Consider the following 27330-nt stretch of genomic DNA (forward strand, 5'->3'; position numbering starts at 1 on the left):
CTGCTAATAAAGACATACTTGAGACTGGGTAATTTATAAAGAAAAGAGGTTTAACAGACTCACAGTTCCACATGGCTGGTGAGGCCTCACATTCATGGCAGAAGGCGAAGGAAAAGCAAAGACACGTCTTACATGGTGGCAGTTAAGGGAGGTTTTGCAGGGGAACTCCTATTTATAAAGCCGTCAGATCTTGTGAGACTTATTCCCTACCACAAGAACAGTATGGGGTAAACTGCCCCCATGATTCAATTATCTCCACCTGGGCCCGCCTATGACACATGGGGATTATTATAATTCAAGGTGAGATTTGGGTGGGTACGCAGCCAAATCAGATCACCATCACACATATCTGACATAACAGAGAAGGGTGCTGAGCCCTCCGGGGTTCTTAATTGTAAACAATAGACACCATTCCCTGATGATTTAATCAGGGAAGTTTTTTTTTTTTTTTTTTTTTTTTTTTAAGATATTGGGCATGTTGAGGGCTTGGGAAGTAAAAGCAAAACTTACATAATTGAAGTTAAAAGACATTCCATATTGTATTAAATGCTACCAACAAAAGACTTATAACCAGTATATATTTAAAATTTCTACAAATCAATAAGAAAAAAAGCTACAGAATCAGACTCTGTCTCAAAAAAAGAGCCCACAAATTGAGGTGGACTAACACTACACAAGTTTATTTCTTGTCTTGCGAAGTCCACTGTGAAATCCACTTTTCAGGACAGTAAGTCCTTCTCAGAAGCTTAGAGATAGAGTTGCTTCCATGGGGCAGTAAGGAATGATTGAGTTGGAGGTTCTTACACTGGTAATTAGATGTTTCACTTCTACCTACAACCCATTAGTCAAAACTAGTCACAGAACCTTTGATTAGCTGTGCAGTGGGGTTGGAGCAGTGTAATCCTTACCTGTATCTGTGGGGAGAGGAGAACTGGATATGGGAGAGCACAAGGAATCTGCACCGTGGTAGGCAAAGGACATATGCAGGCAGTTCATAAAAGTAAATTCTAGGATTCAGGATAGGTCGATATGGTTTGGCTCTGTGTCCCAACCCAAATCTCATGTTGAATTGTAATTCCCGTTATTGGAGGTGGGACCTGGTGGAAGGTGATTGGATCATGAGGATGGTTTCTAATGGTTTAGCATCGTCCCCCTAATGCTGTCTTGTGATAGAGTTCTGACGAGATCTGGTTGTTTGAAAGTGTGTAGCACCTCTCTCTTCACTTTTTTTCTCTCTCCTGCTGCCATGTGAAGACATGCTCACTTTCCCTTTGCCTTCCGCTATGATTGTAAGTTTCCTGAGGCCTCCCCAGCTATGCCTCCTGTACAGACTGTAGAACTGTGAGTCAACTAAAACCTATTTTCTTTATAAATTACCCAGTCTCAGGTATATCTTTATAGCAGTGTGAGAACAGACTAAAAAACACATGATAAGACACTCAACAGATATTGCACATCCATCAAATTGGCAAATAAAAATAATTATTGATGCTAAAATCAAACATTGGCAAGGATGAGGACCTGCAATGGAAAACCTCTTGCACCGTTAGAGCATAAATTGGTACAATCACATTTGAGAGCAATTTGGCCAAATTTAGAGGAGATTATACTTCAACTTTGCAATTCCACTTCTAGGTACGTGCACCATTGGAACAAGAATGGACATCACAACATTGTTTATAGCAGCAAAAACTGGTGGCTACCTAAACAATATTCACCAAAAGGAAGATAGATAAGTAATTTATGGTCTACACACATGGTGGAAGCCTGGGATATAACATCATAGACAAATTGTAACAAATACGATTTCATAACAACAAAAAAGCAAGTCACAGCAGATGTACGCAGTATGATATAATTTATATGATAATTAAAATACAGAAAATAGTGCTATAAATTTTTCTTATGTTTATATCCTATTATCCTTATTGCTTTCAGGTGTATAAATACTGCTATCTACTCCCAATCCTCGAGTTTTAAATTTCAATGGTTATATTTTTCATTCCTAGAATTTCTATTTAGTTCACTTAAGCATCTGGGTGGTCATTTTTTATGGTCTTTTGTTATTTTCCAAGATATTTTCAACTTCCCCTTTTCTATTCTTTAAATATTAGATACATATGCATGTATGCATATATGTATATATAATATACAGTCTACATTTGATCATCTTAATATCTAAGGACTTTGGGGTAGAGAAGAGTTGTCTATTTCTGCTGTTTCTTTCAGTTTCTGCTGACTCTCTTTCATGGTATATTACTTCCTCACATTGCTGTTAGTTTTTATAGCTTTCTCTTGTTTGACTGAGCTTAATTTTAGGACTAAGGGACCTCATTGGAATGCATTTCTTCGGAAAGGTTTTGCGTTTTCTTCTGCTAGGTACTCAAAGGCAGTGTCAAACTAGCAACTCTAATTCCTCAGCTTCAAATTTTATGTACTACATAAGTAGAATACACTCAAACCCTACTCTTGCATTAGAATAAGATAGTAGTTACAACTTCTTGGGGAAGATATATTTGAGGAAGAGAGTTTGTTTTGGGTGCCCCTCCCCTCGCACCTGCAAGCCTAAATGGAGACAAATACATTATCATTTTCCTTTGCTAGAACAGGGATTTTTCCCATCTAACCCAATCTTTCATTCCAGGTACAGCTCCTTAAGATTCTTGACTTTACTAAGCAGAGGCCTCAGTTTTCTATAGGCCCAAGGCGCTGGCTCCCTGCCTTGACCTTTTTCCCCTCTCTCCCTCCTCTTCTTTCTTTTTGTCGTCCTTTTTCTGTTTCCTCCTTTTCCTCCTTTTTCTTTGTAGCAAGTGCCCTCAAGGCAGCCTGGATTTTAGTTCCTCTCACCACTCTTGTTTGCTGCTTTCATTTTGCTCTCAACCCCTGTGGATTTCCCTTGTTCATGAGGTCACCTATTTATTGAAAACCTTCTTTGTTCTAAGTGTTTTATAATAGGTGGGGAGCAGTTTTAGAATATCTGCTTTCCAAATTATCTGGAGCAGAAGTTGCTCATGTATTATGTGTGTGTGTGTGTGTGTGTGTGTGTGCATGCGCGCGTGCGCATGCTTGTGTGTGTGTATGTATATACATACATATGTAAAATATTAAATTTTATATATTAGAAACATGTCTGTGCACAATTAATATCATATTCAGCATAGAAGTTACTTCTGGAAGGCAGAAAAGAAAGAAAATTAAGGAGGGATACACAGCGGCTTCAAAATTATCTGTAATATTTTATTTCTTACTACAAATCTTAAGCAAATACAGAAAAATGCTAAGATTTTTATCAACATGGATTGTTGTGAACCTGGCATATATTTTATTATCTCAGTACTTGATGGTATCTTGAAAATATTTTGTAAGTGGGAGAAGAAAGGGAGGATGAAAGTGAGGGAGGATGGGCCGGAGGGACAGGAGCAGGGGAGCCTGGGCAGCACCCACAGTAATGCCCAGAATGATGCTCCACAGTCAGCCCATGAGCTTGGGAGGACCCCCCTGCCACCACCAGACCCTGGGCCCTAGATACCCCCTTGGCCACCACTGTCCCCAGAAACTCAATGCTGGCCCCAATACAGTTGCCACCCATTACCAGAATAGAGCCTCCACAGTTCCAGAGTCTGTGTCCTCATCTCCCTACTGCATTCAGGTTCACCCATTGGCAGAGCCCCAGTTACACCCACCACTCTAGACACAAGAGAGGCTGGGAAAGGTGGCACCTTGCATTTTTTACCGTCTATATCGAGAGGCTGTTTCTGCCTCATAAAAGTGGGGGATTTCTCAAGCAGGAGATCCTCAAGTGGAGGATTTCAAAAAACAGCCAGCCAAAAATTAAGAGCCAAATGCCAGTCATGGCTATAAAGACTGAACCCTTTCTGCAAGATCCTGAGTGTTGGTTCGACCCTGCACTGACCCCTTTGCATACAGCATCTCCTTCATTCTGCCCCCTCTGCCCACCCCAACCCCTTGCTCCTGGAGGGGTCGATGTTCTCACTCTGACTGTATGAGTGACGAAGAGCTAGACTTGCTCCCTGCCACCAGATAAGCCAGAAGCCATGCAAAGATCAGAATTCAGATCTCCTTTACTCCAAGTTGTTATTTCTGAAAAATTTCCAGACAAAATCAAAGACAGCCATGTGCCATATATGCGTCCATCTCTTCTATTGGTTCGCCACTACCAACAGACGTGTCTCTATCTGGTGCATGCTTCATCTTTGCTGTAAGGAAAAGGTAAAGAAAAGGTGATCTTTTCCTTTGTTGTGTTGCAGCAAAATCATCTGATAGAGTATTTGGTTTTAATAAAGCCAACGAGGTAACCAACAGCCCCGGATATTGTATGGAATAGAGAGCTACATAGGAGTAGGCATTTTCCGAAAGCCAGCTCTCATGTGGGAGGTGGCTTCAGACACTGTGATGGTAAGGAAAAATGTCTTATTTGAGACTCTGAGGCCTCTTCAGATCATTCTGAGTAAACATCGACTGCAACAGCACACAAATGAGACAGGCTAAAGGCCTGCTGTTCGTGAGTATAAATATGAAAAAAAGCAGGGCCAGGGTGCGGATGCACCTACACAGAGCATGCGTTTTGATGCCATAGACACGGAGTGTATGCTAAGCATTGAGCCTTCCTCAGACCATCTGGCTGACTGTGTCTGCAAGGCCCAGAAATTGGTCCCATTTTCTCAAAATTAAAATTCAATAAGAGGCATCTTTCATTTCAATCTCCTGCCTTTGTGTAGCAGATACAATACTCTGGTGACAAATGCAGGTGAATTGAATTTTGTTTTTCCCATAATAGCTGCATCGAGCAGCAAACTAATGTATTAGTTATCAGAGATGAAAATAAGCATAATGCCTGATCCTGAACTTGAAATTGCATAACTGCAGCAAAATGCCTTTCGATTGAATTGCACATTTGTTTTCCTTTTCTCTTTCCTTCCTTCTTCTTTCTGTTAAATCTTCATTCATCTGTTATGATCACAGCTTATTAAGGGCTGCTTAGGAGCACACAAAAATGAGAGAGCTCTCATTTCATGCATCATGACGTTCATCCTCAGGCTCTTAAACACTCACCCTGAAGACTTTGGTATTTGTCTCCTCCAAATCTGGACTCTAGCACATGTATTGGCCTAATTCATTGTTTAATGCACATATTCAGAGCCTATGTACCTAATCAGGGAAGTGGGGGCTTTTGTCTGGTGAGCAGGGCACAATACTGAAAATAGATGCCATTTGACCCCTTACTATGTGCCTGGGATTTTACATATATTATCTGTCAACCTCATCTCATCTCAGGAAGGGAGCTATTAACCCAATTTAACCTATTATGAAACAGGGTCTTAAGGAGTATGATAAAGTAGGTAGAATGGACAGAGAAAGAGTGATAAACATTAAATCCTGAAACTGGGCCCAAGAACATGGTGGGTGGCATTGTCATTTAGAACTGGGAGACCTAGGAGATAAATGGGCTTAGTGGGTTTAATGTGAGATCAAAGGGTTGGCTTGAGAATCTTTGGATTTGAGATGCCAAGTGGAAGAGTTGCTTACACAGTTCATGAATTTAAGGTTGGAGCAGTTCAGAGAGAAATGAGCACTTGGGCTAGCCTTGGAATCAGCATACGTCAATAACTCCCTCAGTATCAGCTTGCTGGCAAGTAGCTGGGCTGAGATTCTCCATTCTTTCCATGCTGCCTCTCCAGACTGCCATGGCTGCAAAGCACTGTTCTCTTCCTTGTATCCTACTACTGAGCCCAGAGAGTGCGAGTGACATTCCATCACCCATGCCTGGACCTTCAGGATTGAAAATACTCTGGATTTTATAACCAAGTAAGAACTTCCTATATTCATCAATGCAACACATGCACTTCTGCATCTCCTTTTGTCCCCACCTAAATGCAATAGAAGATTGAAGTGAGAATTCCCATGTGAGAGAAAGTCACTTTTCTTTACCTTAAATCAGAATTATCATAAAAATCACCATTGCATCACATCACCCAGAGCTCTGATTCTTCTCCTGGTTCCCAAGAGCATTCTTGGTCTTCTACCTACAGAGTCAGACTCTAAAATTTGGTGCTCAGAATGCTGTTTTATCTCCTTTCCTTTGATTTCTGTCCAAACCAGCTCAATTCGGAAAACATTTATTGAAAACGTATATGTGTCCAGTCTGATGGGGAGAAACAGGAATGTATGATCATTATCTAAAACCAAGATCAAATGCACGATTTATCCAAGAACCTAACTTTGGGGTGATTTTATTGACATGACAATTCAAAGAGGGCCACATGAAATCACTTGTAGATACACATTAAATATACTACCTTCAGGGAAACTGACTACTTGAGCCTGTAATTGTCAATAAATGTGGATTTTAGTAATATCTGTGGTTTCCAGTTACCACGTGTGTATTTCGTGGCCTGTAACAGTCAAGGTGACTTATTCTTAGGGGAGAAGCAAGATGTCTAACTGTGAGCCATTGTAGAAGGATAGAATTAAGAGTAGAAATGAAGTCAAAGCCTGAGAATGCAGCATTTAAAGAAGACCGTTTATTAAAAATCTGTTATGCAAAAGGCTGTGTTAATGAAGCAGGGATGATAAGCATGGCTTATTGTCCTCTAGCTATTCACAGACTAATAATGGACTGATAACCTGTTCACCAGCAATTTTAATATAATTCAGTAATTTTAACGCACAATGACAGGGTGGGCGTGTCCAATTCCACTGCTGACTGGGGAAATTGGGACAGACTTTGTGACAGGGGTGTCATTTGAACTAGGTCTAAGGTGGTAAAATTTGGATGTGAGAAAGTGGATTTAGAAAGCCTTGCACGTAGAGAGAACAGCAATAGAAGTGGCTTGGAGATAAGAAATCAGGGCCAGGTCACAGGAAGAATAAGGAACATAATTTGACCCTACAGGACAGAGGTTCATGACCACTAAGATTAAAAAGGAAGTATGAAAAACAGCCAAGGGGTTGTATGAATGTGAGGCAGTGGCGGAGGCTGGAATTTATCCTTTGGCAATAGAGAGCTATTAGAGGTTCCTTGAGCAGAGAGAGAAACTGTGTGACAGCTGTGTGTGGCACAGACTGCAGGGTGGGGCATTTTGGGCCACCATCCAGTCCGGAGAATACTTTTTCTTACAAAGGTGACAGGATATCACAAACACTTGGGTCCATATAAACCTGTAAACAAAAACAAAAAACTCAGGGACTTAAACTTTGTAAAAATACTTGTTCCCCCCACATATTCTCTGAATTCTCTGTCTCCACGCCAAATGACGCATCAGATTGTCAAAAGAATCCAATCATGTCATCCTTGGCTCCACTATCTTCAGTGGCTATTATCTGCCTTTAGAACAAAAGCTAAATTTAGTGTGAAATTTAAGGTTTGTGCCAATCTGGCCTCACCTTCCCCAACTGAGGGCTCCCACCAGACCACCCCAGCAGCTCCTGAGTCCACACGCCCTTGGCATTCCAGTCTCTGCTTATACTATTGGAGGCTTTTTGTTTCTGTGTCTGACTCAGAGCTCCTTCATCCTTCCAATGCACATGGGCCTCTATTGCATTTGCTCAGCAGGCCTCTTTCGGACCCACAACAACTTGAGTTCTTATCTTTGCACTGCCAGGGACCAACACCGTGAAGAGATGATGTTCTCATATCCAGCACTGGCTTCCCTAGCAGGTGCATATGCAGAAGGCACAGACTCCCCCCAGGCCATCACAAGAGCATCCTAGACCCCTGGCTTCTCTCAGGACTCCTATTTAACTTGGCAGGAGCTGAGGCTGAACTCTAGGGCTTTTCAGCTGAGTGTCTATGAACAGGAAATCTAAAGGAAACTGACTTTCAACAGTTGAGATGACAAACAATTCTGGGTTATTTCTAATTGAGGTGACCATTGGCCTCTCTTTCTCAGATCTTCCAGGGAAAAGGATTCATAAGCTTACATGATCTGGGTGCTGGGCTCATGTAACTGCATAGGTAGAGGGAGCCTGCCAAGAGACACTAAGTGCATCCAACAAAATACTAATTAGCCTCCAACCTGGGTTCCAGAACCATCACTAAAAAGGTTTGGGAAATGGAAACAGAACAGCTCACCCCATCTCCCTAAAAACACAGCCACATGCCAATCTTCCATTTATTTTCATTTTCGCCCCATTTGTATCATTCACCTGCTCTATGCCAGACGCCACTTAGGTGCTGTACCTCTGTTAGCTCTTTGAATCCACTGAATGCACCAGTGAGTCCTGAATCTTCCCTGGACATAACAGTTCCTGTCTAAAGACTTGAAATCTGACTCCATTCCTTCCCTGTAGAGAAAAGACATGGAGATACATTGAGCATTGGCAATGCACAGAAAGGGGTGGAGGTTCAAATAACAGATGTGCAAAAATTATGGGTCAAATGCCCACTCTGCCTGTGAAGATTGAGTTCATTTTACAAAATCCTTACATCAGCCAGGCCAGACCTGGGTCTGGATCCTTTCCCTATAATACCTCCTCCTTTTGTCCCCAGACATCCCTACCACCTTGCTTCCTTGCAGCCACTCTGAAAGGTTGATGTCACCATGACCACTTTTAGAGCAAAAGGGATGGAAAGTCACAGAAATTTGCCCCAAAACACAAGTTTAATAAATGCCAGAGCTGTCATTCAACCCCAAATATGTGCAGTCAGATGCCAAGTCCAGCCATAATAAGAGGGAGATTTTGCAGGCTGGGAAAACATGGGCTTCCTTCCTCATCCTGTACCCTACTAATTATGTGACCCTGGATAAGCTCCTTTACCCCTGTGAGCCCCAAGTCTCAAATTCCAAATGCAGTGGCCTGCGCACAGGTTTGTTGAGAGGCTGAAAGGGACTAACACTTGGCTGGTGCATTGCATGCCTCTAGGAGGCTTACCTGCTGTTTTTACTGCTTTCATAATTTCATAATTTATTTTGACTTATTTACTTTTAGAGCCAAGATCTCACTCTGTCACTCAGGCTGGAGTGCAGTGGCACGGTCACAGCCCACTGTAGCCTCTAACTCCTGGGCTTAAGCGATCTTCCTGCCTCAGCCTCTCGAGTATCTGGGACCATAGGTGCATGACATCATAGCTGGCTATTGCTTTTAACAGGACTGTTTAATTCCTCTTTTGGGCCTTGCTGAGATTCTGGGGTGCAGGAGGCACAGGAGCAATTTTTCCTCTCATCATAAGAAGATGGCTGTGATATTAATTTGTTTTCTTACTTCATCATAAGTGTGGATGCCAAGACTGAAACTTGTTACCCACCATGCGCTGCTGCACAGCCAGCTGCTGGTGAGTCCCAGGCCTCCCAGCTGGCTTCGAGCAGGCTGGCAATCAACGAAACAGGGTCTTTGGAGTCTCCTGAGCTTGTGCTTCCAGAAAGACTCCCAGCCCAGGGGCACCCATTGGGGCTTCTGCCTAACTTCCCATTGGCTGTTGAGTTGGGAAAAAGTTTCCATGTATTGGAAGGCAGTTCCAATATTCCTCTCTGGGCTTTCTCTGTCTCCAATTGCTAATGCATGCTGTTCTCTGTGCACAATTGTCTTGCTTAATCAAAATTTAATATTTAGGAAAAGGAATATCTTCTTTCTTTGCTAAGTGTGAACTGAAAAAACTCATATTGGATTTTGATCAATAACATAGGATCTTAACAGTTTTCTCATCAGTTTCCTTTTCTTTGAGGCTGGTAAGTGGACACTGCCCCAAAGCCTTCCCTAGGAAGGGGGTTGGGGGGGTGACATGATCCACACTGATGTCAGCAACATGGACCCTTGTAGGTTTGGAGTCAGAAAGAGCAGGATTCAATCCCAGGTTCAACTGATGTGTGGCTTTGGCAAATCACATACTTATGCCTCTCAGCTTCCACATCTGGAAATGGAAACAGCAATGCCTCCATTCACCCATGCATAGGTGCTAGCTATGGGGTGTCTGGGCTATAATTATTACCACAGAAAAGTGCCTCATTTTATGTCTTCTTTTTTAATTGTTATAAAATATACATACACAAAACTTACCATTTCAGCCATTTTGAAGTGACCTTTTAAAATTCAGTACATTCACAATGTTGTGTAGCTGTCACCACCATCCGTCTCCAAGACGTTTTCATCTTCCCAAACTGAAACCCTGCACCCATTAAACATTAACTCTCCACTGTCCCTGGTAACCCCTGTTCTACTTTCTGTCTCTATTAATTTTACTCTTCTAGGTACCTTCCATAAGTGGACTCATACAACATTTGTTTTGCTTAGCTTATTTCACTTAGCACAATGTCTTCCAGGTTCACCCATGTTGTTGCATGTGTCAGTATTTCATTCCTTTTTAAGGTTGAATAATATTCCATTGTATGGATATATTTTGAATATATGAATAGATAAACATTTTCTTTATTCATTCATCCATCAATGGATATTTGAGTTGTTTCCACCTTTTGGTTATTGTGAATAATGCTGCTATGTACATGGGTGTAAAAATATCTGCTTGAGTCCCTGGTCTCAATTCTTTTTGATATATACCCAGAATTGGGATTGCTGTATCATATGGCAATTCTATGTTTAACTTTTTGAGGAATTGTCATACTGTTTTCCATATTGGTCGCACAATTTTACATTCCCACCAGTTGTGCACAAAAGTTCCAATTTCTCCACATCCTTGCAGACATTTATTTTCTGGGTTTTTTTTTAATAATAATCATCCCAATGGATGTGAAGTAGTATCTCACTGTGACTTTGATTTGCATTTCTCTAACAATTGGTGATGTTGAACATCTTTTCATGTGCTTATTGACCATTTGTATACAGTCATGTGTTGCTTGAGATGGGGATGCTTTCTGGGAAATGTGTCGTCAGGCAATTTTGTTGCTGTGCAAATATCACAGAATGCACTTGCAAATCTAGATGATATTGCCTACTACAGGGATAGGCTATGAGGTATAGCCTATTGCTTCTTGGCTATAAACCTTTACAGCTTCTTACTGTACTGAATATTGTAGGCAATTACAACACAATGGTAAATATTTATGTATCTAAACATATCTAAACAAAGATACAATAAAAATATGGTACAAAAGATTAAAAATGGTACACCTGAATATAGAGCTGTTACCCTGAATGGAACTTGCAGGACTGGAAGTTGCTCTGGCTGAGTCAGTGAGTGAGTGGTGAGTGAATGTTAAATGCCTAGGACATTACTGTATACTACTGGAGACTTTATAGAATTTCTATAGAAATTTATTTTTAAAATGAAGTAATTGCACTACGATATTACAATAGCTATGACATCACTAGCTGATAAGGTGTTTTTAGCTCCTTTATAATCTTATGGGATCACTGGTATATACATGACCATCATTATCCAAAACATTATTATACAGTGCATGGCTGTATCTTCTTTGGAGAAAGGTCTATTCAACTTATTTCATTCAGCTTCCCAAAGGAGAATGTGTACACCTCCCATAGCCATCATGGACTTCTAGATATCAGTGTTTCTCTGCTCCCAACTTGGCACTGGTCCTTTGATGTATGAAACAAGCCCCTCCTGAGTGTTTGCTCTGCTGCAGACCCTGAGTAGTGTGCTGGGGACATTGAGATGGGGAGAATGAGGTGCTTGCCCTTAGGACAGCAGGAAATGGCAGGCAGAGAAAAGTTCTATGAGAAAGATATATGTGATTCTAAGGTGCACAGAAGAGGGATCCTCTGACTGTATTGAGTGTTTAGAAAAAGTACCCAGGGAGGAGACACTAAGAGAAAAACAGAAAATGAGAAGAAAGGGAGAGCAGCCATTTGGGACATGGGGACAGCACTGCAGAAGCATGGGGGCAAGGGAAGCACATTTACTGTGGGAACCCAAGCCCAGAGATGCACAGTTACTTCCCACATGCATGAATGGCATTGTTTGACCTTGAAACCAGGACTTGTGCACCCTGGGTCAGAGTTGCACTGGACACAGAGTGGATTTCTATGCCACTAAATACTAATTAAGGGACTTATGTTCTGTGCCTAGCTATGCCCCCTTCAGCAGGACTCCTGCTATTGAGAGACCCCCAAGTGGAGGGCTCCCATCCCTTCTGGGCTGGAGGCTTATTCTGGAGACCAGAGGGTGAGGCGCTATGTGCTCAAGTGTGCCCCGTTACTGAGAGTCATGTGATGGGACCACAGAGGTGCCTGCAGCTGCTATCTCACGCATGTCTTTGCTCTTCACAGCGGCATCGCTGTGAAATGGATTCAGCACAGAGGTGTAGCTGCAGATGCTTCTCACCGTGGAAACCTGACTCTGGGGGAAGAAAGCTCAGATCGCATTCAGTTTACTGCATCCGTCTATCTCCCCCATCAACTCCTGGGATTCTAATACTTTGGGAAATCAAACAGATAAGTAGAGGTTCTGAAAGTACCCATGCATCTGATGTAGAATGGAACTCTAGCTCCTTCGGCTAAACTGATCAGGTCTCTGCTCTGAGCACAGGGTCAAGAGAGAATGGATGACTGAGGACTCCATCAAAGGCACCTGGTACAGCACCAAAGGAGCAGGTGTAAGCAGGAGATTGGGGTTGGCAGCTTCCTGGTGAGCCTAGGCACTCCTTGACATAATTGAGGGGTAGGTTCTTGAAAAACCTGCACAACCTAAATTTTGTATGCCCATGCTGGGCCCTGATCCATCACCCAGACTCCTCCCTGCTGCAGGGATTTCCTTGGCTGAAGAGAGCTCCCTCATCAAGTCTCACCCTCTTTCTAGGGTGGCCACATTGTGGTCGATCACTGTGGGGGTCTAAAGCTCTATCCCTCTCACTCCAACTCAGACAGCCCTGATGCATCATTCTGTCTCACGAATTCCCCATGGAGTTGGCTCAGTCTTCCATGGAGGCCACACTGCACCTCAGGTTCTCCCTCTGCCCTCTCCTGCCTCCTTCCCTTCCCTTATGTGGGTGTTGATCCCAAGAGAATGCCCTTATAAGCTTATTAGTCTCTGTCTCAGATTCTGCTTCCCAGAGGCCCAACCTGTAACAACACCCAAAGCAATTTTGCCATAAAAAAAGTCTTTTTAGGCCATTACCCTAAATGAAATAATTCAGAAACAGGAAGTCAAATACTGCATGTTTTCACTTATACATGGGAACTAAACAAAGGGTACATGTGGACATACAGAGTGGAATAACAGACATTGGACACAGCAAAAGGTGGGAGGGGGTAAATGGGATAAGGGTTGAAAAATTACCTATTGGGTACAGTGTTCACTATGTGGGCGATGGTTACACTAACAGCCCAGATTCCACCACTAGGCAGTATATGCATGTGAGAAATCTGCACTTGAACTCCATAAATCTTTTTTGTTTTGAGACAGAGTCTCAATCTGTCACTCAGGCTGGAGTGCAGTGGCACAATCTCAGCTCACTGCACCTCTGCCTCCTGGGTTCAAGCGATTCTCCTGCCTTAGCCTCCCAAGTAGCTGGGATTACAGGGGCCCACCACCACACCTGGCTAATTTTTGTATATTTAGTAGAGATGGCATTGTGCCATGTTCCCCAGGCTGGTCTCGAACTCCTGACCGCAGGTGATGCTCCTGCCTCAGCCTCCCAAAGTGCTGGGATTAAAGGAGTGAGCCACCATGCTCAGCCCCCTAAATCATTTTTTTTTAAGTTATGGTAAATGAGAGGACCAGGGGGAGTCATTCTTAAGTGGTCTATGTCTATAGCTCTCCTGGTCACATTTAAACGTGGGGTAACTGAGGGGAGACAGGCAAAGAATAACGGAGACACATGGTGAATTTGTGAATAACCACAGGTGTGAGTAAGTGAAGTGACTTGGTGGTTCCCGCCAGCCTGTGTGCTCCCTGGGGGCTGAACCCATTTGCAGGGCATAATGCGGATTTTATGCCAGGCCTTCCCTGAACCACCACTCACAGGGCAGAAGCTCCTTTATCTGGCAATGAAGGATTTCGTCTGTTTATCTGTTTCTTCTCTGCATCTGTCTCCGTCCAGTTCTGAGGATCTTCAAAGGTCCCCTCTGACTACGTCGGAGAAGCTCCTCCTTTTGAAGCTGTTGTCCTTCTACCAAGTCTCTCCACCTTTTCCCTTGCTACTTTGTCCCTTGTATTAATTTGCTGGAGCTGCCATAAAGGAGCCCCATAGACTCAGTGGCTTAAACAATGGCAAGTTATTGTCCCACAGAGCTGGAAGCTGGAAGCCCAAATCAAGTTGTCCACAGGCTTGATTCCTTCTGAGGGTTGTGAGGGAAGGATCTGTTCTAAACTTGGCCTGTAGAGGGCCATTGTCTTAGTCCATGCCAGCTGCTATAACAAAATGCCATACACTGGGTGGCTTATAAACAACATAAATTTATTTCTTAGGGTTCTGGAGTCTGGTAAGTCCAACATCAAGGCACTGGCCGACTCAGAGTCTGGTGAGGGCCTGTTTTCTTGGTTCATAGACGGTGCCTTCTTGGTTCAAGTTGAAGATGTGCCATTTGCTGCCTATGTGACTCTAGGCAAGGTGCTTAAACTGTCTCTTTTATTCTTCAGATGTAACATGAGAATAAAACTAATTAGGTATCTCTTTAGGATATGAATGTAATAATGAAATAGCGCTTGCAAAATTGCCTAACAAAACCCTGGACACTAGGTAGGTGCTCAGCAAGTATTTGCTTTAAAAATACTGTTTTTGAACAATGCTCATCCCAGTTTGCTGTGACCCTAACCCAGGCCAGCAGATGGGCCACCTTCTAGTGGTTGTGGCCTCTGTCAGGCCTCTGTCATAATCTCCTGATGGAAGATGTTACGACTGGCAGAGAGTCCTGGAAGCACAGCTACTGTTGGATGGTCTTGCAGCATAGATGTCATTCCAATAATTGGAGAAGATCACTGGATTTTTCTAACTGGAGGGAACCTGAGAGGTGATAAACTCCACCCCCTCCATATCCAAGTGTGTTAGTTTTCTACTGCTGTTGAAACAACATACCAGAAAAGGAGTGGCTTAAAACAACATGGGTTTGTGATGCAGTTCTATAGGTGAGAAGTCTGACATGAGTCTCATTGGGCTAACATCAAGGTGTCACCATGGCTGGTTCCTTCCAGAGCCTGTATAGGAGAATCTGTTTCCTTGCCTCTTCCAGCTTCTAAAGGCCACTCACATTCCTTGGCTCATGGCCCCTCCCTCCACCCTCAAAGCCAGCAATTTAGGGCTGAGAACTCATGTGTGGCCGTCCATCTGGGTTTCTTCTCCACTCCTTTGTGATGACATGGATCCCACCCGGATAATCCAGCATAATCTCCTGATCTCTGGATACTTAATCACATTTCCAGAGTCCGTTTTGACATGGAAGGTGACGTATTCACAATTTTTGAGGTTTCGAATGTGGACATCTTTGGGAAGCCATTGTGCTGCCTCCAATGCCAGGTGGGGAGCTTGAGGATCCGAGAGATCAGGGACTTGACCCACACCAAGAAGCAGCTGGTAGAGGCATCAGGACTTGATGCTTGGCTCAGGAAAAGAGGTACAAGATGGTGGAGACACAGGGAGGGAGGAATCAGAGATGATGACGGTGCTGAACAGCTCAGCATCTCACCCCCACTGCCTCTGTCTCAGTCATTTCCAGGATAAAAGGTTCCAGAGTTTGGTCCCAAAGTCAGAAACAAAGGAGGGAGCAGGAGATAAAATTATGACATCAAGGAAAAATAAACCGAACACTTCCTTCTGTTCTGTCGATGAGTCTGTGAATGATTAAACTTTCCTTGTTTTAAACTCGTGGAAATGACGAATTATCTGATCACTCAAATTAAGCCAGGAACCTACTGGAGATCACCTGCAGGCCTCAGATCCAGCAGGGCAGTTACATGCACCAAGGATACAGCTATAGGATGCAGAACCCACTGGCTCTGCGGACTCCACCTGCCCCAAGCCTGTGTGATCTGCTTGTATCCTGTCAGCAGGTGGGCAGACAGACAGTAGCTCTGTGGTTTGAGTTCTGGCTTTTCTGTTACAAAGACCCCACCTTTTGCACCGATGTTTTCTGTTCTCCTTAACTGCATGGAAACCATGAGCCTTTATCCCTGGGTCTCTCCCTGTCATGGGGCTGAAATGCCCACCCTACGGTAGGAAGATGTGATTCCAATCCCAGTTCTTCCTTTCACAGCTGCAGGTCCTTTGAGCAGGAGTCTCACTTTCCATGTGCTGCCTTAGCTTCTTCTTAATAAAATGGCATTGATGATAACTACCTCCTACAGCTGACGTGGGAATGAATGCCATGAACACTAAATTAAATAAGGAAGCACAGTGCTAGGCACTTGGGAGGCAGCGGTGAATATTGGTTCTCCAGGAGCATCCAATCAGCCAAGAACAGTGTGATCAGAGGAGACAGACTGGAAGCTCGTTCTGTCACCTGAGCACGGTTGTGCCTACCTATTCAGGGTGGCTGTTATAATGCAATCTCCATCCCATCCTAAATTGCTCCATGGATTGCCAGTAGCAGCTGTTCAGAGGGCCTCCTAGGGGAAAAAGGCTGTGTGTGTGTGTGTGTGTGTGTGTGTGTGTGTGTGTGTTGGGAAGGCAAGTGTTAGGTATGGTGACATGAGCCTGGATAGCACTTCATACTCGTTTCTCCTCTGTAGGTTTTTAATGCGTGTCAGCATCTCAACCTCTCTCAAGTTTCACGGCCACAAAGAAAATTTTGCTCAGCCTTTTTCAAAGCATTTTGATCTCAGAGACTTGTAACTGGACCACGTGGTAGGACATTGGAGTCTCAGGATCTACTGGCCACAGTTTTGGAATACTGGGCCAAGGGTATTGCTGGTTACAGCCTCCTTGCTGGGCAACAGGTGCCATTTCTTGCAAAGGAACAGACAGCTTTTTTATGCAAAGGCTGAGGCAACTCATCTTAGAAAATGTTGCACAACCCCAAACTATAAAAACCCATTCTCCACACCCCTAGAGTTTCCCTTTCTATAAGTAGATAAAAATAGCGTATGTTGCATAAAAATAGAGGGCCTTATGCGTCAGACTGATTGGCTGGCTCGGGTTTTCTCTGCTTGCTGGGTGTTTTCTGGCCAGGTGTTGGTGAAACTCCCATTTGCCTGGGCTGTACTCATTGTTTTCTGGTTCTGCAAGCCTCCTCATCCTGGCCCTCTTTGCCTCCTAAGAGAAGCCTACAGCTGCTTTAGGCTTTGGAGTGTCCCTCCCCATGGCTGGTTGCAGAGAAGGCATAAATAACTGAGTTATTCAATTCCCAGCTGGTCTTGGAGATAAAGCCCCTTCCTGCTTTGGCTAGGCTGCTGCTGTTTATCCTGGTTGGAAAATAAATGCACCCTGAGTTGCTTGCTCCATCAGCAGACAGTCTCCTCATTTACTGCTGCAATGTCAGGGCTTGTGCAGTTGACCAGTCTGTGCAGCTTTGCCGTTCTTCAGCTAGGCTTGCCTTGGCTCTCTTCAATGTTGCAATTCTACTATATTCGCCCTCCAAGACCAAGATTGCAGACTTCCTTCCTCCTGAGCTCTTCCTTTTTTGCCTATTTTCTTCTGTTGACCTTCCTATCTACCTCCTATTTTACCCTCTTTGATCGTAATTTCTGCGTGTGAATTTTCCCTCCTACCAGGCTGCAAACTTCTCAACAGAAGAAATAATCTTGTTCCAAGAAAGTGTTTATTGAGGACCATCCATGTTCCAAGCAACTTACATAAGTATTTTGTTCTCCCATCACTCTGGAGTGGGGAAGAGAGGGTATTATTATCTTCATTTTATTGAAGAAGTTACTGGGATTAGGGACATTACAGGATTTGCCCAAGATAGTGATATTTAGAAGATGTCAGGACCTGAATTTTCACCTAGATCAAACTGCAAGCTTTGTATCATCATTCAAGCTTTATTCTAAGTTTCTGTCTTTTTTTTTATTTTTGATAGAAATTTGCTGTGCATTCCATCACCAGGTTTCCAAATCCTATTTCTTTGCAATAAGGAAAATCCAACTTCATCTCCCATTTATATATCATTATCAGTTTTACTGAAATTTTTGTAGGTATAGGAGTTAAATAATGACAATTTGAACAGACTGAGAGATATTCTGGCAAACTTCTTAGACTGTGAGGTTATCCTTTTAATGTCAGGTTTTCGTTATGTTGATGAATACCTGTGCAACCAACCTGCTCAGCCATCATTTTTGACTGGAGGAAATTTCTAATCAGAAGCCTTCACAGCCCTGGGGATATGACATGCCTTTGACTTTTTTTTTTTGTAAGGAGGATACCGACAACATGGAGCAGACCCTCCAGGTAAACCAGGGTTTGCAAGCATATCAGGAACTTAGCTGAGACATATGGGACAAGACAGAGCACCAGTCCTCAGGCCCACTGGTCCTATGGGGTTTTAACAGATCCTCAGCACCACCTCAGATCTGGCACGTCATACTCTTTGAGGTGGGCTGGAGCATCTGTATTTGCAGACAACTCAGCAAGTTTTTCTTCCTTTTTTTTCTTTTTTTTTAGACAGGCTCTCATTCTATTTCCCAGGCTGAGTGCAGTGGTGCAACCATGGCTCACAGCAGCCTCGAACTCTCAGACTCAAATGATCCTCTCACCTCAGCCTCCTTGGTAGCTGGGACTATAGGCACACACCGCCATGCCTGGCTAATTTAAAAAAAGTTGTTTGTAGAGATGAGGGTGTCACTATGTTGCTCAGGCTGGTCTGGAACTCCTGGACTCAAGCTATCCTCCTGCCTCAGCCTCTCAATGTGATGGGATTACAGGCATGAGCCACTGTGCCTGGCCTCGGCAAGCTTTGAAGGCAGCCAGAATAGGAAATCCCTGGACCCAAAGAAGGAGGACCCAGAGTGTGGCCACCTTATCCTATGAAGAGCCCTGGAAGCAGGCAGGGATGCTTGACCTGGAGTCCAAGAGAACCAGGCAGGAGGATGGCCCTGGGAGGATGAGGGTCCCAGAGAAAGGTTGACTTCTCAGCTCCTAATGCACTTTTGAAATTATGAAGTTGTAGGACTATGACGGGTTGTTTTCCCATTTATTCTCCACTCAATATAGAAAAGAGACTTAAAAAAGTGAGGGTGACCTTTGCAAATAAGTTTAAGTATCTGCTATGCACCATGCACTGGTATAAGGCCTGCAACATTCACGATGTAAGGAACAAATTGTTCTGTATGATGTGGAATCATATTGTCAATTCAGCAGGTGCAAACCCCTCAGCATTCACAGAGATTGGGAAAGGAAGCGGCATGACTCCTTTCCAGAGTCAGAGTAATACCTGTGACACTCTTGTCCTTCTCAGGGCTCTGGGGCTTTAGTTATCTCAATTGATCAGTGGCCCCCAATCTCCTAGCACTCCTGTGGGCCAGGGCTTCTGAGGCCTTAGCAAGTTCATGCCAATATGCTGGTCATTTCTGATTCACTTTCAAAATAAGTTGTGGATCGATCCTAGGATTCCCAGACTTGAACTCTGAAACCCGGGGTTTCAGTCCCCAGCTCTGCCACTTATAAACTGTGTCTCCTTGGGCCAAGTATTTAATCTTTCCAAATCCCAGTTTATTTTTATATAAAATGGTCACAATGATCCCCAGGACACTGTGCTTAGGTAGAATAAGATAATTTTAATTCATAGTTTGACAAACATTTTCTCAAAAAGGCTAGAGAGGAAATATTTTAGGCTTTGTGGGCTATATGTGCTCAGCCTTAATTATTCAACTCTGCCATTGTAGTGCTAAAGCAGCCATAGCCAACACACACATGAATGGGTATGGCTGTACCAATAACACTTTATACAGCCAGTGGCCTTCATTTGCTAATCCCCGAATTAATGCATGTAAAGCACTTAGCAGAAGGCCCGGCACAAGGTAAGTCATGAATAAATAGTGCCACCACTGTCATTAGTTTTTTTGTTTGTTTGTTGGTTTTGTTTTGAGACAGAGTCTCACTCCGTTGCCCAGGCTGGAGTGCAGTGGCTCCATCTTGGCTCACTGCAACCTCTACCTCCCAGTTTCCAGCAATTCTCCTTCTTCAGCCTCTGATTAGCTGGGATTACAGGTACCCACCACCACACCTGGCTAATTTTTGTATTTTTTATAGAGACGGGGTTTCACCGTGTTGGCCAAGCTGATCTTGAACTCCTGACCTCAAGTGATCCATCAGGCTCGGCCTCCCAAAGGGCTGGGATTGCAGGCACGACCCACCATGCCTGGCCTGTCATTAGTGTTATTAGTAGTTTAGTAGTTTTACTACTATTTATCATTGGGCATAATTAAGTTCAGCATCTAGGTCCCAGCTGTAAAGATGTGTATGAGGGGTAGAATTCCAGGAGACCCTGGTGGGTCACACAAATACCAGCCCACAGCTATCCAGTGACCTTATAGAGAGATCTGATCTTCCGGAATTACTGGGAAGATAAAAATGGTGTCAGCAGAATAATACAAACCATTTGTCACCTAAATTCTCTACCTGTATCTGGCAAAGAAAACCTGTCACCATTAGAAGGGCCTTAATTGGAAGCAATACCCTAAGATAATGACCATTTTTTTGGTTTGAGCAGGACTGGAATCCTCCCTTTGACCTCTCAAAGTCACACCGTGGTGGGTGGAGGGAAGTGGGACTGCCTCTGTCACCGACCCATGGTGTAGTTCTTGCCCTCTGGCTCCCTCTTCTCCAACTTCCAGAACATTCTCTAGGACATTTTCTCCTTGGCTTTCAGAATACCTGTTTGCCTTTTTATGCCAGAACAGGGACTGGAGGCTTCAATGAAGAGGGGCAAAAAAAAAAAAAAAAAAAAATTCCCACAAGATGCCAGCATGATGGTATCATTAGCTGAGAATTAAAATGCTGCTGCCCCAGGTAAAAGTGAGGGTGCCTTCCTTGGGGGCCACAGTCAGGTTCCAAACAGAAGGCCTTAGAAGAAAAATAGCTAACCTTCTATCATGGCCCCACAGATGCTGAGTTATATAGATAAAGCCTTGGTAAAGAACATTATCATCCAACAAGGATGCTGGAAAACTGCCCAGATAGCAATTCCTGGATGAGTAACCACAGATCCTGCAATAATGATGGACCCATTTTCTCAAAGATTCCAGAGCTCTTGGCTTGTTTACTTTTTCTTTCCTTCCTTCCTTCCTTCCTTCCTTCCTGCCTGCCTGCCTGCCTGCCTGCCTTCCTGCCTTCCTTCTTTCCTCCCTCCCTCCCTCTCTTTCTCTCTTTCTCTCTCTTTTGTTTTTTAACAGAGTCTCACTCTGTCTCCCAGGCTGGAGTGCAGTGGTGCAATCACAGCTCACTGGAGCTTTGACCTCCTGGTCTCAAACGACCCTCCCATCTCAGCCTCCTTAGTGGCTGGGACTACAGGTGCAGGCCAACATGCCCGGCTAATTTTTTTATTTTTGTAGAGATTGGGTCTCCCTAGGTTTCCCAGGCTGGTCTTGCACTCTTGGTCTCAAGCCATCCTCCTGCCTCAGCCTCCCAAAGTGCTGGGATTAGGTGTGAACCACTGTGTCTGGCCCCAGAACCACCCTCTTGCAACCTGAGAAAGATGCTGGCCCAGCCGTAATAGTGTGTCTGAAAAAGTGTCCTTGGGCTCTGGCAAAAAAAAAAAAAAAAAATCCAAACAATTACTAATGGTATTCTCCTCCTCTTCCTTTTAATAAGTTAGGTAACTGAGGCTCAAAGCAGTTAAGGGAGTTACTGATAAGTGGCAAAGCTGGGATGGATTTTTGCTGATAAGCAGCAAAGCTGGGCTTCAAGTCCAATTTTGTCTGCAGAGCCCTGCTCTCTCTGCGGCACCTGCTGCATTCCTACCACCTTCCCCGAGCAGAGCACGGGGCAGTCATAGCTGCTTTTGCAGCAGTATACCCTCTGCATTTTTAAAGGGTATTACTGCACTGGTATATTTCCTTATAATACTCTTTCTTCCTCTGTTCAGAGCAGTTAACTTTGCCTCATTATTATTTCATTGGGCTGAGCTTTAGTGAAACACAGCCTTTAATTTGTTTATTTAACATTCCTGGTCTGCACTTGCTGATAGAGTATAACTGATTAATTAATTAATTGTAGCCTGTCACAGCTCATGCTAGATCATGACAATATTTCAGACACTAATGGGAACTCAGGCAGAGGCGGGTGATAATGGACATGTGTCACCAAGCCCAGGCCTGAGCATAAGGCAGGGGTGGGGGCAAGCTGACATCCCCCAGAGCTGTCCAGCAGAGGGTCTGAGGCTACTCAGGCCTGGCTGGTGCAGGAAGTAGGCTAGCAGCCTCAGCCACACAGAATCCAGAATGAGTGTTACTGCCCAGTCCAGGCAATTGCTGAGCTTGGTAGAGGCTGTCAGTGGGGAAGCCAGCTTGTCCTGGCCTCTTCTGCCTGTGTTTGCACCATCAGTGTGAGCCATGATGATTGACGAAATCATTGGTTATTGGTGAGCAACTCAATCTTTAGCTCCTTCTCTCTCCTCCCAGGAGGTTGAACGGGAGAGGCTGGAGCTGAAAATTCCAACCCTGTAATGACTTGGTTGGTTCCCCTGACAACCAGCCCTGAATCCTGAGACTCTCCAGGAGCCCCCAGCCACTGTCATGTCATTGGCATATAAAAAGACACCTATCACTTTGGAGATCTCAAGAAACTTGGGAGCTGTGTGCGCCAGGAAAGAGGGGCAGAGACTAAATATATCCATTTCTTACCTCATGGTGAGCCATGGCGATGAAACACAAAGGCTTTGGAACTACTGGGACCTTACTTTGTGGCCTGGTTGTCTGAGCTCTGGGACCAGATAAAAGTATAAACACCTCTCGACTTCAGTTTCCACATCTAGGAAAGTGGGAATGGTCACACCTGACTTTCAAAAGTTGTTTTGCCAAACAAAGAGCAAAGGTAGGTATTTGTGGCACAGGAGGCATGTGACAAGGGCTGAAAACAGCAATAATTATTATTACTAAAGTCAAGGGGATGCTTAGGAAGCAGGTGATGAGCACGCCGTCCCCGGAGGAACTCAGCTGAGTGGATGCCCCTCCCTGTCCCTGCTTAATCAGGGGTTTTGGAGGCAGTGGAGGAGGGGGATGTGATGACCCATAAGGTCCCACCTTGCTTGGATGTTCTTGGGGCTGAGGGCCAAAATGGATGCCAACCTGAGTTAGTTGTCCCCCAACATGGTCATGTTGTTATTTTGAATTTATGTATGTATCTATTATTATTATTATTACTATTTAGAGACAGAGTCTCACTCTGTCACCCTGACTGGAGTGCAGTGGCATGATCATAGCTCACTGTAACCTCAAACTTCTGTGCTCAAGGAATTCTTCCACCTCAGCCTCTTGAGTAGCTGAGCATACCTGGCTGAGTTTACTTATGTTTTTTTTGTGATAATTCTGATCCTTAGGACTATATCTGGAAAAGAATTGGACCTTGATGAAAAAAAACAAAGAAGAATAAGACCTTAATTTTTGGTCCACTCTGGACCAGAGTGACAAGTGAGGATGCTGAACTAGAAGTCAGGTGGTCTGAGCTCGCTCCTGGGTTTGCCTCCCACGCAGGAGTGTTCTTGCCCAACAGATTCATTTAACCGTTAAGTACCTACTATGTGCTTGTTGCTGAGCTGGGCCCTATCATATAGCACTAAGCATTACCATCCGTGCCCTAAGAGAACTTGTCTTTTGTGAGTTTGTGAGTGCCCTCTTGTAGACACGAGCCTGCAGCTGTAGGTGCACAGAGAAGGGAGACGTGGACTTTGCCTGGAGAGATGGAGGGCACTCTATGGGGAGGTGGCACAAAGTGATTTTAAAGGGTGAGTAGAAATTTTCTAGAAAACAAAAAAGGGGAAGGACATTTCTCAGTGAAGGAATAACAAAAGCAAAGGCTCAAAGGGGCGAGCGTGGAGGAAGAGGTGGGGCTCAAGGCAAAGAGGTCTCATAGAGAATCCTGCTCTTTGCTGCTGTGTAAGTTTTTTTGGCCATTTGTTAGCATGACAGCATTTTTAACTGTGTGTTCCAGGCCTGGTTTCTCCCTGTGTCTAAAATCATGTGTGGGTGGTTCTGATGCTTGCTGCGTCCCATGAGGACAAAACACAACATGGAGAAAGGAGGAGATCTTGTTTAGAATTGGGCAAGCTCACTCCTCACTGGGGATTCCTCCTCCTTTCTCTCCCTAAGGATACTGGTCTTCAAACTCCAGGACATCTCAAAGAATGTCCCAAACATCAATGACCATAGTTCTCTCCTAGGCTGACCCATGACTTGTACATCATCTATCTCTGTGCAACACTTTTAGTTGTATTCTGGGGCTTTGGTTATCACTGTCTTTCTGCAAAACTGGTCCAGAAGTTCCAGGAAAAGATTTCCAAATATGGGTATGTCTAAAATGGTCCTAGCCTGAGTGGACTTGCCTAGGACAGGGAGGAGCTTTCAGGAGCTCCATCCACTCATCCTAGCAAATGGTATAAACAAAGTGACCCACAGCTGGAACCTAGGTGCTTTCCTCCTGGTTAAGGTCGAGGCTCTGCCTTCCTCCAGCAATGGGATCTGAAGGGATAATGGCCTTTCTGTCATTGTCCATCCATGCATTGGCCCTAGACCCACGGTCACAGGACTCAGGTTTTGCCCACCATGCTCTCCACCACTGGCCCCTCTTGAACATGACAGCAACCAATATTCATTTATTCCTGAATTCAACAAATGTTTATGAAAATTCCTGTTATGTTGCAGACTATCTTTTGGCATCAGGGACACAGTTGTTGCCCCTGCCTTCATGAGGCTTATTCATATTCCATTCTCTCCTGGTTTCTCCCCCAAGTACACACACTGCTTTCTTCTGTCTCTCTGCAAACTTCCCACAGTGTCTGACCAGGCTGGTGGATCTTTTTTCTCATTTGTCTTAAAAAGTACCTGCCATGTGCCAGGTATGCCATTTCCTTCAGTTTTCACCCTACGCCTGCAAGAAAGGAATTACTATTTGACTTTATGGGAAATGAAGTGTTCGAGAGGTGGCATAACCTCTGTAAAGCCAGAGAGTGTGAGGGTAAGTACTTGAACCCTAGAATTATACTCTAAGTCCCCGGTCCAGTCTACCTAACATGCCCAACCGACTTCTGGCCATCCCTGCTCTGGTCTAGTACTGCTGCCAAAGAAATGACTGTGAGCTAGTGTGCTCTGCTGGGTCATTTCTCTCAGGTTTGGGAGAAATGAAGGGTCTTGTTGCAAAATTGTATTTAGTGATCCTGTAATTACCTTCATCCTTGGAAAGAGAATAATGCCAAGATGAGACAGATTTTTCCAGGGCATGGGTTCCTCCTTGGACACGGCCCCAGCTATGCAGTGCGTTGTGTCTGGCTAGGACACACCAGGCCAGCTTCAGATCAAAGCCCAGCCCTGCGGGAACACTGGCTTCTCCTAGTGGCCTGCTTTGTTTGTGGGCACAGTACCTGGCACCAGGTCATTCTATAATAGATATCTGTTGAAGAGTGAATAAAAATGAATGAATAAACTATTTAAATTTTTGTTTTATCACATTTTACATGGAGGGGCCTTGGGCAAATAACTTTATTTCCTTGAGTCTGAGATTTGTCAGCTACAAAGTGACATATGTACTACACAAAGTTGTTGTGAAGATTAAATGAAATGTGAAAGTACCCAGTTTGGTTCCTAGTATAATGTAGGTACTAAGTGCAGCTTCCCAAAGTCAGGTTCTTGTAGATCTGGGCAAAGTCCTTTAGATTAGTTCTGTGCTCGTCGGTTCACAGGTGTCTGATCCTGTTTGTTTAGCTGTGCTGAAAATGGAGAAATGCAGATGCAACCAGGTGTTCCTGCCACACCGGCAACTCTGGAAACATGTGCCTTGTCTGTTCTCAGTCTTTCCATCCAGAAAATGGAGACATGGGCCTTTTATCTAGAGAGCTCCACAGGCAGCATGGCAACCCATGGCACCACTCAAGACCCTGGGAAGAATGAGCAAAGTTTGTTTTCAGTGTGCTGGGCAGGAGGAAGATGGAAGTGAGAAGGGATTAATTGTATTACCTGTTTATCTCTAAGATTTGACCTATGAATGTTTCTGTTCAAACAATGGTGTTTAGCAATGCTCAGCTAGGCATAAAACTCCATCTGCTCCTTGGGTTTTCAGTGGACAGAACCTGGTGGGGAGGGGAAAATCACCTTTCAGCCTCACAAATGTGCTTTGCTTTTTTGCTACTTTGAATGGTTCACCTTGCAGAAACACCAGTGATGGCTCAAGGACCAACTAATTTGTCTTCTGTTTTTTAATGGAAGAGTAGTGAGGCATTTCTTGCAAAACATTTCTGGATAGAAACTTGAGTAGGGACAGAGTGGATCCTAAAGATGATAATAATTTTTAAAAATCATTGCTGTATTGGAGGAAGAGTAGCTGATTTGCTTTGGGGCTGCTGCACTAAGGTGAAATATGAAAAGGAACAAATTTTTAAAGTAGGATCAACTCAAAGCATCTAAGTAGCAAAGATTTAGCACTGATCTACACTGGGAAAGATATTCTGGAAGGAGTGGAAGTGGCAATGGGAAAGTAAAGGATAATTGAGATGGAATCATCCTTCAGGAGCTCAAGGTCAGCTGAGAGAGACCCATCATGGACAAAATAGAAATACCAGTTGACATGAAATGACCAAAACTGACCTGCACAAGAGGAAGGACAAGAAGTCAAAAGGGCTCCTCAGGGAGGCAGGAGAGGTACTTCCTAGGGGCAGCATGGGTTTTGATAGAGAAAAAAGATACAAACATTTGTAGGGGCATGAAAAGCTTGTTTTGGCATGAAAGGCACTATTCAGAGAGGGGTCTGCTCATGGGGACTGGTGGGCTTACAGTCGGACTTGCTCAGGGGTCAGCAGGGTAGAAAGTCCCAGACTCCAGTTTTTTGCTTTGTCAATTAGTAGCTGGGTCATCTGGGGTTAGTTGCTCTCCCTTTCAGGACATCAGTGTCCTACTTAAAACTTGAATCTCACGTCTAATTAAAGACCTGCAGTGGTAAAGTGAGTGTGAAGACTGGCCCTGGCTCAACAAATGCTCTCCTCCCTCTTTCTTCTGAAATGTCTGAAAATCAATTCCACCTGGCCAAAGGCCAATGAATAAGATGAGAAACTTTCCAGAGCCCTCAGCCACTGGGTATGACTGGCCAGTGTTACCTGCCTCCTTCCTCCAGAGGGATGCCTGGGAGTCTTCAGGAGAGGATGATAGCATGAGATGCTGTGGCCACAGCATCCTGTGTATGCAGCATCCCGCCATACTGGAAAATGAGCTAAATGGGTCTTGTCTTCCTGTAACCTTTGAACTGAGATCTGGCACCCTGCCGTGGAGTGACGGATGTGCTGAAACTGCTCCTATTGTAAAAATGTTTTTATAAATGACAAGCTTCTGCA

The sequence above is a fragment of the Symphalangus syndactylus genome, chromosome 11 (genome assembly GCF_028878055.3).
Source record: "Symphalangus syndactylus isolate Jambi chromosome 11, NHGRI_mSymSyn1-v2.1_pri, whole genome shotgun sequence".
Classification (NCBI taxonomy): Eukaryota; Metazoa; Chordata; class Mammalia; order Primates; family Hylobatidae; genus Symphalangus; species Symphalangus syndactylus.